The 14,680-nt window shown below is 42.3% G+C and overlaps 1 protein-coding gene across 1 annotated transcript in view; it reads right to left on the bottom strand.

Annotated features, from left to right (window-relative positions):
• The window catches only part of LOC109911891 (serine/threonine-protein kinase PAK 3-like), a 224,092-nt gene extending 209,718 nt beyond the window's left edge, over window positions 1–14,374 (bottom strand). The window contains exon 1 of the mRNA XM_048605192.1: window positions 14,319–14,374. The gene's annotated coding sequence lies outside the window, so the exon portion shown is untranslated. The remainder of the gene's footprint in view (window positions 1–14,318) is intronic.
• Window positions 14,375–14,680: the final 306 nt, after the last annotated feature.

The following is a 14,680-nucleotide window of genomic DNA, read 5'->3' as shown; positions in this document are numbered from 1 at the left end:
AAACAATAGAGGAGTTTAAAGTTGAAATGCTTATCTAAAATAATGTTCTAAAAACACAACAAACAAAATGATTCTAGAGTCTCCATGACTGTCATAGCATGGGTTTTCTGAAGGCAATCTGTACAGTTCTGAATCAAAAAAGGTCTCATTGACAAGAGAGAGACTCTTGCTGTTAGATTCTTGCAAGTATTTCAACTCAGTACGTTGGAATGCAGTTTATAAACCTCTGGGGAAATCAGGGTTGAATTGAGATGAAATTGATGGGGCAGGACTTTGTTTTGTCCCCCTGCCAGTTTCAGAACTCAGTTCTTCTTTACAGGCTTATTTTTCAGATTCATAGATTTAAAATCTATTACTTCCTTCCATGAAATAAAACCAAATTGCATTTATCACTCAATTTCTATGCACAATAAGTGCAAACAAAAGCTGTAAAATGCATTCATTAGGAGCAATTTTTATTTTCACGGATATTTTCCAGAATCTGGTTGGGACTTCTGGTCCCAACCTCAGAGTTTAAAAAAGAGTAGAAGAAATCAATAGCCTATCTGAAAACACGGCACTCCAGTTAATAATGCAAATTCAGGATTAATGGAGGTTCAGATGACTCATCTACTTTCTAATCTTTCACAAGTCTCTTTCCTCCTCAAATGTCATCATCTCACAATGATTATCACTTTCCTACCACTTTAATTAGGGGCTCCAAATCCTCCTGAAAGGACCAGGATTCAACTGGAATTGAGGGTCCCTAGTCCTAGGAGATCAGCAATTTAAAGTGCCATGTTGTCATGTGCCTAAATGAACAGACATGTGACAGACTGTAATTAATTACCAACTTCAAGAGAAAGCGAGAGGTTAAGCAGCGTGAACTTTAAACAAACCCATTTTCAGACTGCCAGTGGGCTTATTAACAGCTGCTGCTCAGTGATGTCTGTTGGGAGTCATAATTGAGGCAGGATAGGGAAAGAAATGGAGACACAGGAATATGGTCTCAGGAAGGTAGAGACTAGAAAATGGGATTCCAAGGAAAATGGAGACTCAGCGGTGAGATAGCGACTAAGGAATAGAATAAGACTGGGGAATTTGAGTCATGATGTATAGCATGGAAACAGACCCTTCAGTCCAATTCATCCATGCCAACCAGATATCCTAAATTAATCTACTTCCATTTCCTCGCACTTGGTCCACATCTCTCTAAACCCTTCCTATTCATGTACCCATCCAGATGGCTTTTAATTGTACCAGCCTCCACCACTTCCTCTGGCAGTTCATTCCATTAACGCACTACCCCTTTGCATGAAAAAAGGTTCCCCTTATACCCTTTTAAAATCTCCATCCTCTCAACTTAAACTTATGCCCTCTAGTTTTGGTCTCCCTTACCCTAGGGAAAAGGCCTTGACTATTCATCCTATCCATGTTCCTCATGATTTTATAAGTTTCTATAAGGTCACCCCTCAGCCTCCAATGCTCAGGGAAGATAGCCCCAGCCTTTCACAAGATGCAAGACATTGTTCCCAGGGCCAGGAACAGCAGCATTATGGTGATTAGGTGTGGCCCAAAGAGATAAACAGCCAAAAAAAGGACGAAGTAGAGGTCTGGGCACTTTGCGGGTAAACAGCGAAATGGTTTACTCGGATTGACAAATTTGGGAGCTCCAGACCAGCAACACAGGATTTGTACTCAAGAGAAAAAAAAAAGCCTAACTAAGGCCATTTGGCTACAGGATCTTTCATCTTATGCTGCTATTGAGGTGGGGACTAAACCTTCATTTTAAAAAGGAAATCAGATAACTACTTCATGATGTGATCAAGTGGCACTTGAGCAAACGTAATGCAAGCAGACATCACATGATCAGGTTACATGACCAAACCTCTATGAACTGGCAATCCTAACCCTACTTCAAGTGGATTCTATTTTAGAAATTGAATTTTTTCCCTTATCCAAATAATTCTGTGGAAATTTTCACTTTCCACTTTCTTTGGCCTTACTGATGGGGCTGAGTTGGTTGAAGACCCTATTGTTCCCATATCATATGGCTGCACTCATCACTAAATGTCCAAGCCTCTCCTGTAAACTCTAGGACACCACTCCCAAAAACTCTGCAAATATAAAAATTAAAATTAAAATGTTATCTTTGAACTTTGTCACTTATTGGTTATAACAGATATTGGGAATGGCAACTGGTTGTGTGTGTAGTAATCAAGTATCTAAAGGAGAGCCTTCGCTTCCCAGTTGGTGTGAGAAGGTCATGTGCTAGGAGGATGACTGGTCAATGAGAGGCAAGTCACCCAGATCCAGTGATCACACCTAACCAGAGTTGGCAGCCTGGGAGTGCCCAATTCCCAGAATGTCACTATTCCAGAATTGGTTTAATGTTTTATCATTCCTGGAAGTAAGAGTTTCAGTTTTGCTTGCCTGGAACTAAGGGCTCCTTTGTTACTGGTTTCATGTAAAGCTGACGCAAGACAATGTTATGCCAATATTACTTTGTTGCAATTCATTCATGACCTTTTCTTCTTTCCTCCTTCACTTAAATTCAGAAGGGGTATGCTGACCAATTGACCAGTTCTGAGGAAGGGTCACCAGACCTGAAATATTAACTCTGATTTCTCTTCACAGATGCTCTGCTGAGCTTTTCCAGCAATCTGTGTTTTGATTCCGATTTACAGCTTCTGCAGTTCTTTTGATTTTAACTAAGCGACCAAACTCCCCAGCATAGAACACTTAGTGGGCAGCCAGTTAGAGGACCTGTTCCTGGAATTTAATTCTTTAACCTTCTCTTCTACCTCTGATAATGAGAGGTGGGCGAAGTAATTGATAACAAGGTTGATGCTGGCTTCAGCACAAATAATCACAGTTACCACAGCTGGACAGCCAAACCCACCCATTAAAACCACAACACACCCCCTCCACATCCTATTCACATGCTGCTGCTTTTTGGGAACGAACTTCTGACCATTAAAACTGACTACGCCAAAGAAGAGTTATTCTGGTCTCCTGACACTGTCATGTTGCCTCAATGCACAAATAAAGCATGAGCACAGTTTAAATAATAGAAATGAAAAACAGGGCATCCTTCAGTCATCATCATATTCTGGAACGGTTCTGTTCGGGTTTACACATGTTGAGATCTGCACACTCACTGTGTGGAGATACAAAAGACAACATGTCAAATATTTGAAACTTATTGATCAGCAATGTTCTCAAATTCATGCAAAACATTTGGCAGACAATTTGCTATAAAAAGTTTTGGCTGCAATCAGCATCATTTTGTCCTTTCCACTCACTGCTGTGATTCCAGGTTCCTACATTAGAAGGAAACAAAAGAAATTCTAAAAAGGTGCACTGTTGTGCGGTGGAAGATTGTTAGAGAAAACAATATGTTTCCAGGGGCCAGAGCAGAAGGTATTCTGACTAATATACAGTCCCCTTTCTTGACAATGTTAGTAACAAGAGGCCAGCACAAGAGCAACCTGCATGTCATTGCCTGACAAGTGCCTGAAGGATGCTCCAGGTAACTTGAATATGGTCAGTGCCTCTGCTGTCAACAGGAGACTGTAAAACGATAGATGAGAACATCGTGTGCACGCACATCACTGCCACACAGTCTACATGCAATCCACTCCAATCAAGACATCTTATTCCTTACTGCAGTGTGAGCTGTATGCATGATATTATAGAACACGTTCTTATTAACTTCTTGTAATCACATCTGCATATCAATAATAAAAACCAAAGGAGAACACTTCATTTTAAGTGTTGATGAAAATTTCTGATATTGCATTGAGGCAACTTCTGGCATAATGTTTTGCTGCTGTAATATTGGCATTCATACCACTTCAATATCAGAGCATACAAGCTTAAATGCTGTTTTTCATCCACAATTGTCTAGATCAGGGAGGCTGAAGTTACCTGGAATCCTATTCAGACATCACTTCTGGTCCTACCTGTATGACAAGTTTATTGATCTGCAACATATACAGGCTCTAGAAAGGAGATCTGGAAGCTTGAGTGCTGGCAACTCTACCATTGTAGTTCAGCAGCCAAAAATGGAGAAGCTAGGAGAATAGGCAAATAGGTACTGATAAAGAAAATTCCTAAGGTATACAAATTATTTTCAGCGTGACAATTTAATCATTTCACTGGAGTTCTATCCCATCATTTCTGGCTGGGGTCCATGATGTAGGCAGACAGTGTTTGTCTTCCTTCACCCCAACTCCCCTCAACAGATGGGATGTCTCGGGTAGTGTTGGCAACAATAAGAGCAGAGTTCCTTGGTCTTCTTCAAATAGTGAAGAGAGATATTGGAAACGCATTAGTGCAGGAAGCTAGGATCTTTGTTCAAAATCCCTCATCCAAACTATTACACCTGACAATGTTGCACTCTCCTTGTTACTGCATTGAAGTAGCAGCCTGTATCACATGGTCAAAACTGCAGTAGTGCTAAATCTACAAACTTTAGACTAAGAGAGCAATAACTGCAATGATCTCAGTCACTGACGTATTCAGCAAGCAATCAAGCATTAATTTTGCGTTCTATCCCACTTGTTGAGATGGGACAAGTTTGTTTGGGCAGCCATAATTTGAAGATATTACCAAGGGTATACTATCCATTCTTAAACAGAAGCCATAAAATCTGGTGGTTCAAACTGGGTGATGCTCTTTTTCTGTACTGATACAGTTAAAAAAATGTTCAATCTCTGCTGCACTTTTCCAATAACTAACTTTGTGAGAGAGATTTGCTGTTTAAACATAGAAGACTAATGAGATAACAGAAGCAAGCCAGGGATTGGAGTGTACTTGATTAAAAAAAGAAAGTTTTCATTTTTCAAATAATGAAATATTTGCAAACGAAAATATACAACCACTTGGGCTCAACAGCCAGATAGAATTCTGCAATAAATGTTGGCAAATACTGACAGGGTTTATATACAGAAAGCCACCAACTTACTAAGTTACCCAGATACTTGTGCAATACAAAAATTTGTCACAGAACATGCCGGCAAATAAAGTAGCAACGGGCTTTGAATTCAAAACATCTTTCAAGTGAGAAGGGGTGAGCCTCAGATCATCCTGGTGGTGGGGGTGGGGGAGGTGGTGTTGCAGGGGGAATGTGTAGAGGGATTGCAAATCCATAGTGAACAGGAGCAACTGGTGTCAGTAAACTGGAAATTTTGAAATGGGCGCATGGAGTCAGAAGGCTCACTGGTGTAATAAAAAGTGGGAAGTGACTGCACAAAAAAAGGGGAGGGATAAGAAAAAAAAAAAAACAGCAACACGTGAGGTTGGAAGAAATAAGTTCCATGGGTCAGGAACTGACTGAAACAATAGGTCTTCCTGAGCAGTCCTTCTTGTGGATGTTTGGAAGTAGAAGTGGGATGTATAGGGTTGAGGGACTACGAGGTGACAGGTTGTTGGGGTTAGCGTAGAAGGTCCCTAGATGGGTTAGTGATGATCATGGGAACAATGGCTTGAAGTTTGATGATGGGTCATAGTGCAAGAGGAGATAAGGTGTCCAAGGGCTTACACTCAGCCTCCGCAGAATAGGAGTCAGAATGCCAGATGACAACACCACCACCCTTGTCAATAGGTTTGATAAGTATTTTATACGCTCTTTCCCTGCTTCTTATAAAGATTCCATTACCATTCTCCTCAGTTTCTCCACCTTTTCTGTTCTGATGATGCCACCTGTAGGGTGGGGGCTCAGATATCCACCTTCTCCCCTAGTGGTAACTCCTGCCACCTATGGTTGACAGGGCTCTCAACTGTGTCTGATCCATTTCTTGTACTTCTGCCCGCTTCCTCTCTAACAATAGGGCTCCCTGGCCTTCACTTGCCATCGCACCAGCATCTCTTCCAAAAGGATCACAACCTGTCATTTCCATCACTTCCAGTAGCAAGTCACCACCAGACACATTCCCCTCCTTTGTCAGCATTCTACAGGGATCATTCCTTCTGGGACACCCTGGTCCACTCCTCCTCCACTCCCAACAACTCCCTTTACTCCCACACCACTCAACTCACAAAAAAGTGCAACAGTTGCCCAATTACCTCCTCGCTTTCCAACCTCCTAGGGACACCTTCCAGATGAAGCTACAATTTACTTGTACTTCACTTAATCTAAATCAACTGCATTCACTGCTCACAATGTAGTTGCCTATACAAGGGGGAGATAGAATGCAGACTGGGTGACTAATTTGTGGAGCATCCACGTTCTATCCATAAACATGAAGGAGCTTCCAGTTACCTGCTACAACACATTCCTGGACCTATATTTCTGTCTCAGGCCTGCTGCAGTGCTCCAGCAAAGCTCAACACAAGCTGGAGGAGCAACACCTCATCTTCCACTTAATTACCTTAACAGCATTCATTTCGTAATACTGAGTTGAGTAATTTCAGAGCACAAATATTCTCCATGTTCATTACCTACTTCCACACCTTTAGGTCCTGTTCTGTGTTGCACAACCAACTTAATTTTCAAATATTCACTCTTTTCATTAGCACACTAGATACCATTATCTCCTTCAGCTTATCATCAGCAATCTATTTGTTTGTCTCTCCTGTTCCCTCTGTCACCATCTCCTCCTCATCCCTGGGTAGGTGATGGCCTAGTGGTATCATCACTAGACCATTAATCCAGAGACCCAGATAATGCTCTGGGGACCTGGGTTCAAATCCTGCCATAGCAGATGGTTGAATTTGAATTCAATAATAATCTGGAATTAAGAGTCTAATGATGACCATGATACCATTGCTGATTGTCAGGAGAAACCCATCTGGATCACTAATGCCCTTTAGGGAAGGAAATCTGCCATCCTTACCTGGTCTGGACTACATGTGACTCCAGACCCACAGCAACGTGGTTGACTCAATTGCCATCTGGGCAATTAGGGACAGGCAATAAATGCTGAGCTAGCCAGCACCACCCACATCCCACGAATGAATAAAAAACCCTGCTCACTCACCCCTTCCTCAAGAACATCACAAATACCATCCTTTCCCAATTGCTTTCAATTCTGACAAAGGGTCACTGGACTCAAACCATTAATTCTTTCTCCCTTTGCAGGTGCTGCCAGACCTGCTGAGTTTCTCCAGCATTATTTTTGTTTCAGATTTCCAGCATTCAGTTTTTTTTTTAATTAATTATTGTCCATCAGCAAGTGGAGTCTCTGAACCTGCAGACCTAAAGTCATGTTATTCATCACTGACCTGTATAGATATTGGACAACCACTGAAGAACATACAATGGCTCACCATCTAGTCAGTAGTTTTACATGCAATTGTAAAAATGGTCAGGCTGATGTGGAAAGCGTGAATATAACCAGGGTGTTGTTTTTTTGGGAAAAAGCAACTCATGATCTGTCAGCAGATTTTGCAGAAGACACTCCCATGAACTGTTCTGAAATATCAATGCACCATGAAATTGTTGCATGCCCAAGAGAGGTAGTACTGTGCTTGCCAGATGCTTTCAGTGTATAATAAGGCAGCACTGCATGCATTAGGAGAATGCCAACGTTAAATCCTTTATTTCAATTGCTAACTGACCTCACATTTCGCCAGTTAACAATGACAACAGTCGAGCTCAAAAATAAAAGCGCTGGAACGGAAACACTGGCATCTTCTTGATGCAGTAGCTTTAGGCAGGAGAGAGTTACTGATAGAAAGTCAATTAAAGTGGAAGCAAATTGTAAGCAGCATTTGTGAACAAGTGATGCTGTTTGCTTTTTAAAAAGCAACAGAAAATAACCAATCATGAAGTACTTTGGAATTTGAGAGCTTCGTAGGGCTCATGTACCGCACATCTACTTTGAATAGATCCTTTGTTTATTCAAATGTGAAAGGGAGTCAGCCATATGTCAGCGGTGGTACATAAAGCCCAGCGTATTCCTTTACAAACTAACAGTAGCATCCAATTTCACAGCCTCTCTTCAAACAGGGTTAGGTTGTTGCTTAGAGCAGAGGAAGGAGGAATAAACTAAAAAGAAATACAAGCTTCAGTATAAAACTGGAGCTTGCAAACCATGTAATTTGTGAATGAACTGAACATGCAAAAACAGCTAAATGGAATCCAAATGTGAATAGTGCCTTTTAACCCAATTGAGGATGACTGCAACAACAGATCTAGAAATGAACAGTCATGATGTTTAATCCTCAGGTGTAAAATTATCTGCATTCTGCTCTTCAATCGATTACATGGTCAGATAGGATACATTTTTATAGTGGGCACAATCAGGAGCTCCACTGCTTCTGTATCTAAGGATTGGAGCTAGGTACGATTGTACCTATGATGGTGCTGTGACTGGCAACTTAAACTTTTTGCTGTACTCAAATCTAATTGAATTCAATTTTGAAAACCACAAGACGGTAAGAAGAAAGAACAGGATCAGGCCGTTTGGGCCCTTGAGCTGGCTCCATCAAATCAATAGGATCGTGGCTGATCTGACATTCCTCACATCTGCTTTCCTACCTTTTCCCCACAACCCTTGATCAAGGACGTATTTATCTCCGGCTTAAATATACACAAGGACTGTGCCCCCATGGGGCTCTTGCAAGATGTTTCAAAGACTAACAACCCCAATGAAAGAAGAAATTCCTGCTCATCTCAGTCTTAAACTGGAGCCCACAATTCTGAGACTATGCCCTCTGGCCCTTTAAATCTCCCATGAGGGGAAGCATCCTCTCAGCATTTACCCTGTAAAGCCCTTTAAGAATCCTGTGTTGTTTCAATGAGATCATCTCTCATTCTTTTGAACTCCAAATGAGTAGAGTCCCAACCTGTTTAGCCTTTGCTCATAAGGCAATCCCTTAATGATCATCCTCATGAACTGTCTCCAATGAAATGATATTTTTCGTTAAATAAAGGAAATCTAAATTGCTCACAATACTCCAGTTGTGGGCTCACCAGCACCTTGTACAGTTGCAGAAAGACCACCCTACTCGTATACTCCAACTCCTTGAACTAAGGGCCAAACCTCAAACACAATCTGGAATCGAAAAATCTTAATCTATGAAAAATGTCAATTTAGTGCAGTGTTACAAACATGACTCTTTTTAAAAAAAAGAGTCAAAGGGTATATTTTTCTCTTCTTTCAGTTTCTCCCATTTTACTCAGTTATGGTTGATCACCCTTTTCCCCCCACCCCATCTCCTTCGGTTAGTCACTCATTACTCTTCCAATTCGGCTGCATTCACAAAATCAGACCAATGCATCTTTCCATCCAGGTCTTGCTCTTCTTTAACTAACTTTCCCATCTCCAGAACACCCCACCACAATGAATGACTAGATCACTTCTACCCCTTTTGGTACTTTATTCAATGCTCCCACAATCTTTATCAACTCTGATGTATTGGCATCTGATTTCTTTTCTTGCTCATCATTCCACGTATGTATCCAAATGGATCCTCTGGTCTCAAATAATGCCGATCTTGCTAACGTTGATCTTGCTTAGTGCACGCCCTGTGCAATGTGACCTGTACGCCTCTGTCGAAGTCTTTTTGATCTGTACATCCTTTGCTTACTCTGGCCTGCCTGTACCGCTCGTAAAACAAAGCTTTTCACTGTATCTCACTAAATGTGACAATTAATAGATCAATCATTGCACGCACAGTTCATTAATGTTGTTCCTTTCTTTTTGATGCAGCCCAAGCTTCTGCTTTATGCAACAAAATCAGTTTCATAACAACCTTGAGGGTTAATCTTTTCACTTTCAGTGGTACTTCTCTATCACGTAACACTATACCTCTTCCACTTACTCAAACCAGAGGTGATCCACTAAGTTATTTCCATACGTGACTTTTCAGCCCACATTGACCCCAGGTACTTGAGATTACTCCTTTCTCGAAGTCTTTGCTATAATCTTTATACTTTCACTCTGGTCCCTCTCCCATAGGCTTAAGTTGACAGTCCACATATTGGATCTTTATTCTACATATCTCTATTTTCAGTGTTTTACTCCACTCAGATACTCAGAGCTCAAAAAGTAAGATAAAGAACAGTATCAAAAAAATTGCAAAGAATTCAATTGCTGAAGGTAGATTAATGGCCATGGCAGAAAAATGAAAGTCTTGATAGCAACGAGATACAATCTTATAACATGGAAACAGATCCTTCAGTCCAACTAGTCCACCCTGACCATGTTCCCAAAGTAAACTAGCCCCACTTGCCTGCATTTGGACCATATCCCACCAAAGCTTTCCTATTCATGTACTTACCCAAATGTATTTTAATGTTGTAACTGTACCTGTACCCACGACTTCCTCAGCAGTTCATTCCCCACACAAACCACTCAGTGTAAAAACAAAAGTTGCCCCTCGTGTCTTTTTCTCCTTCACCTTCAAAACTAGAGGGCATATTTTTAACATCTCTACCCTAGGGAAAAGACCCTTGCTATTCACCTTATCTATGCCCCTTATGATTTTATAAACCTCTATACATCACCCCTTAACCTCCTATGCTGCAGTGAAAAATGTCCTAAATTATCCAGCCTGCTTTTATAACTCAAACCCCTCCATTCTCAGCAATATCCTGGTAAATCTTTTCTGAACCCTTTCCAATTTAGTAATATCCTTCCCGATAGCAGGGAGGCCAGAACTGCACACTGTACTCCAGAAGAGGCCTCACCAACATCTGTACAAACTCAAAGTGACATCCCAACTCCTACACTTAATCATCTGAGCTATGCAGGCGAGCATGCTAAATGCCTTCTTAATCACCCTGTCTGTGACGTAATTATTTGAAATTTTATGTAACTGAACTCCTAGGGTCTCTGTTCTACACCGCTCTTCAGGATAGTAGCTAGCAGAGACAGATGGTGGGAAATGTATGTACAATCACGGTGAAGTAAGTAAAGAGAGGGGTAGCACCTCTTTTTGTTTTAAAAAAGTTCATTCACAGGAAGTGAGCATCTTTTACCCATCCCAGAGGGCAGTTCAATGTCAACCACATTGCTGTGGGCCTGGAGTCATGAGTAGGCCAGACTAGGTAAGGATGGCAGTTTCCTTCCCTAAAAGGATATTCGTGAACCAGATGGGTTTTCCTGGACAATTGATAATGGTTTCATGGTCATCATTAGACTCAATTCCAGATATTTAATTCAAATTCAACCATACAGGGTAGGTGATGGCCTAGTGGTATTATTGCTAGACTTTTAACCCAGAACCCCACCTCATGTCCTGGGGACCCGGGTTCAAATCCCACCACGGCAGACGGTGAAATTTGAATTCAATAGTTTAAAAATGTCTGGAATTAAGATCGATGATCGCCATGAAATCATTGCTGACTGTCAGAAAAACCCATCTGGTTCACTAATGTCCTTCAGGGAAGGAAATCTGCCACCCTCACCACATCTGGCCTACATGTAACCTCAGACCCACAGCAATGTGGTTGATTCTCAATTGCCCGTCGAAATGGCTTGGCAAGCCACTCAGTTGTACCAATCACTACAAAGTGTCAAAGAAATGAAAGTGGACAGATCAACTGGCATCAACCTAGGCACCAGAAAAGACAACGGTCGAAACAGCCCTGTCGACCATGCAAAGTCCTCCTCACTAACATCTGGGGGCTAGTGCCAAACTTGAGAGAGCTGTCTCACACACTAGTGAAGCAACAGCCTGACATAGTCATACTCACAGAATCATACCTTACAGAATATGTCCCAGGCACCCCCATCACCATCCCTGGTGGATATGTCCTGTCCCACCAACAGGACAGACCCAGCAGAGGTGGCGGCACAGTGGTTTACAGTCAGGAGGGTGTTGCTCTAGGAGTCCTCAACATTGACTCCAGACTCCATGAAGTCTCATGGCTTCAGGTTAAACATGGGCAAGGAAACCTCCTGCTGATTACCACATACCGTCCTCCCTCAGCTGAGGAATTGGTACTCCTGCATGTTGAGCAACACTTAGAGGAAGTACCGAGGATGGCAAGGGCACAATATGTACTCTGGGTGGGGGATTCCAACATCCACCACCAAGAGTGGCTCAGTAGCAGTACTACTGATCGAGCTGGTTGGGTCCTAAAAGACATAGCTGCTAGACTGGGTCTGCAGCAGGTGGTGAGGGAATCAACAAGAGGGAAAAACTTACTTGACCTCATGCTGACCAATCTGCCAGCTGTATTTGCATCTGTCCATGACAGTATCAGTAAGAGTGACTATCGCATGGTTCTTGTGGAGATGAAGTCCCACCTTCACATTGAGAATAACTTCCATCGTGTTGTGTGGCACTATCACTGTGTTAAAATGGGACAGACTTTGCACAGATCTAGCAACTCAAGACTGGGCATCCGTGAGGTGCTGTGGGCCATCAGTAGGAGCAAAATTGTACTCGAGCACAATCTGTAACCTCATGGCCCGGCATGTGCCCCACTCAACCACGAGCATCAAGCCAGGAGTTCAATCTTGGCTCAATGGAGAGTACAGGAGGGTATGCCAGGAGCAGCACCAAGCATACCTGAAGAGGAGGCATCAACCTGGTGAAGCCACCAAACAGGACTACTTGCATGTGAAACAGCACAAGCAGTAAATGATAAACAGAACTAAGTGATCCCACAACCAATGGATCATATCTAAGCTCTGCAGTCCTGCCACATCCAGTCGTGAATGGTGTTGGACAATTAAACAACTCACTGGAGGAGGTGGCTCTACAAATATCCCCATCCTCAATGATGAAAGAGCACATCAATGCAAAAGATAAGGCTGAAGCATTCACAGCCAGAAGCGTCAAGTGGATGATCCATCTCGGCCTTCTCCAGTGGTCCCCAGTATTACAGATACCAGTCTTCAGCCAATTTGACTCACTCCATGTGTTATCGAGAAATGGTTGCAGACACTGGATATTGCAAAGGCTACGGGCCCTGATTACATTCCAGCAATAGTACTGAAGACTTGTGCTCCAGAACTTGCCACTCCTCTAGCCAAGCTGTTCCAGTACAGTTACAACACTACCCGACAATGTGGGAAGTTGCCCAAGTATGTCCTGTACATAAAAAGCAGGACAAATCCAACACCTCAATTACCACCCCATCAGTCTACTCTCAATCATCAGTAAAGTGATGGAAGGTGTCATCAACAGTGCTATCAAGCAGCACCTGCTCAGAAATAACCAACTTAGTGATGCCCAGTTTGTGTTCTGCCAGGCCTCAGAACCTCGAGCAGGTTGGAGTACCATTCCATGAGCAGGTCTCTGTTCATGCAGTGAAACATAAACAGTTGACTGGTAATTACAGTCGGCCACTATCGTTTTTCTTTAACAGTTCATTCATGGGATATAGGCATTGCTGGTTGGGCTAGAATTTATTGCCCATGAGAAGGTGATGGTAAGCTGCCTTCTTCACATCCTGCAAGTACATTCACAATGCCATTAGGATGGAAATTCCACTATTTTGGTCCAGCTACAGTGAAGGAACAACAATATATTTCCAAGTAGGAGTGAGTGTGGTTTTGAGGGAAACTTGCAGATGATGCTGATTCTAGGTATCTGCTTCCTTTCTGCAGCAGGGGCTTTTCTGGGAGATAGGTGGTGGCAGAGAGTGAGGGTAATCTCCAGGGATTGTTGCCAGCTTTACAGGATCTGTCTGCTCCTGTCTACTTAGCTTTTGGGTTTCTCCTAGTTGCACTGTGGATGCTGATTTTCTTAATGAGCTGAAGGCTGAACCCCAGTTTTAAAAACGAAGTGATCCCTGTACTCCCCTTCCCAAATCCCCATCTTCAGAGGGTGGAAATGTAGGCACGTGTGCCACTCACCATCGTAAAACAAAACATAGCAGATTGGAAGGGTTGTCACATTTTGTGGTTCTGAATATAGCCAGGCTAGATATTTAGTCCTTGAAGGTCAGTTATGGAACTATCAACTCACTAACGAGATGTACCTTACCCTAGCAAAGGAAATTTGTGTACCACAATTATGACTTGGACAACCTGCAACAGAAACAGGGCAAATTCTAAATCTCCAGTTGACCAGTTATTGGAGTGCTCCATCTAATGTAATATAAACAGGACACTAATCCTGAATAGCGGTGTTCTAAAAAAATTTGCACACCCATGTCTCCCTTTGCATTGCCAAGTCACCAGTTCCCAGGGATATCGATCTATCTCTCACCTTAAAATTAGGCAGTACCTTTCTTGACAATCCAGAGTTCATACAGTGGATGTCACTTCCCACAACCATCACAAAACAGTGTGCAGAACGCCACACTGGCAGCAGGCAGAGCTAGTTGCGCACACATGCAAATAATCTTCTAGCAGTCACTTGGGCAGATGTAGTCACACCCTGAAAAAAAAAATCACTTTCTAAACTCATGCTCATGAAGATAATAAGGGTACCTTGTTAGGTCACCAAAGCCCTTCAGGACGGATCATATCCCTTTGCATATTCCTCAAATAAAATACGTCAGACCGTGAATCTTTGCAAATTCGTAATCAAACAAACAATCGAACGGTCCCTTCCAGCATTATAATGATTACCGCCTAGTAAAATCACATTGTGCAATGCCACTTTGGCTGCCTTGCCAATTTTTTTCTTCTTTACAAAGCATTAAATTCTTCCTTTGTTTATGTCCAATACACAGTGGCAGGCCACCATCCTTGACTTTATAGGGGCATCATTGTTACTAAGAAGTGGTTGGCAAAGCCGTTCCTTGTCTGTCTGCCAGACACATGCTGCGAATGGCTGACTGCCACATCAC

This window comes from Rhincodon typus, chromosome 14 (genome assembly GCF_021869965.1).
Source record: "Rhincodon typus isolate 14 chromosome 14, sRhiTyp1.1, whole genome shotgun sequence".
In the NCBI taxonomy this organism is placed as follows: Eukaryota; Metazoa; Chordata; class Chondrichthyes; order Orectolobiformes; family Rhincodontidae; genus Rhincodon; species Rhincodon typus.
This window is presented reverse-complemented; position numbering and strand designations above follow the sequence as displayed.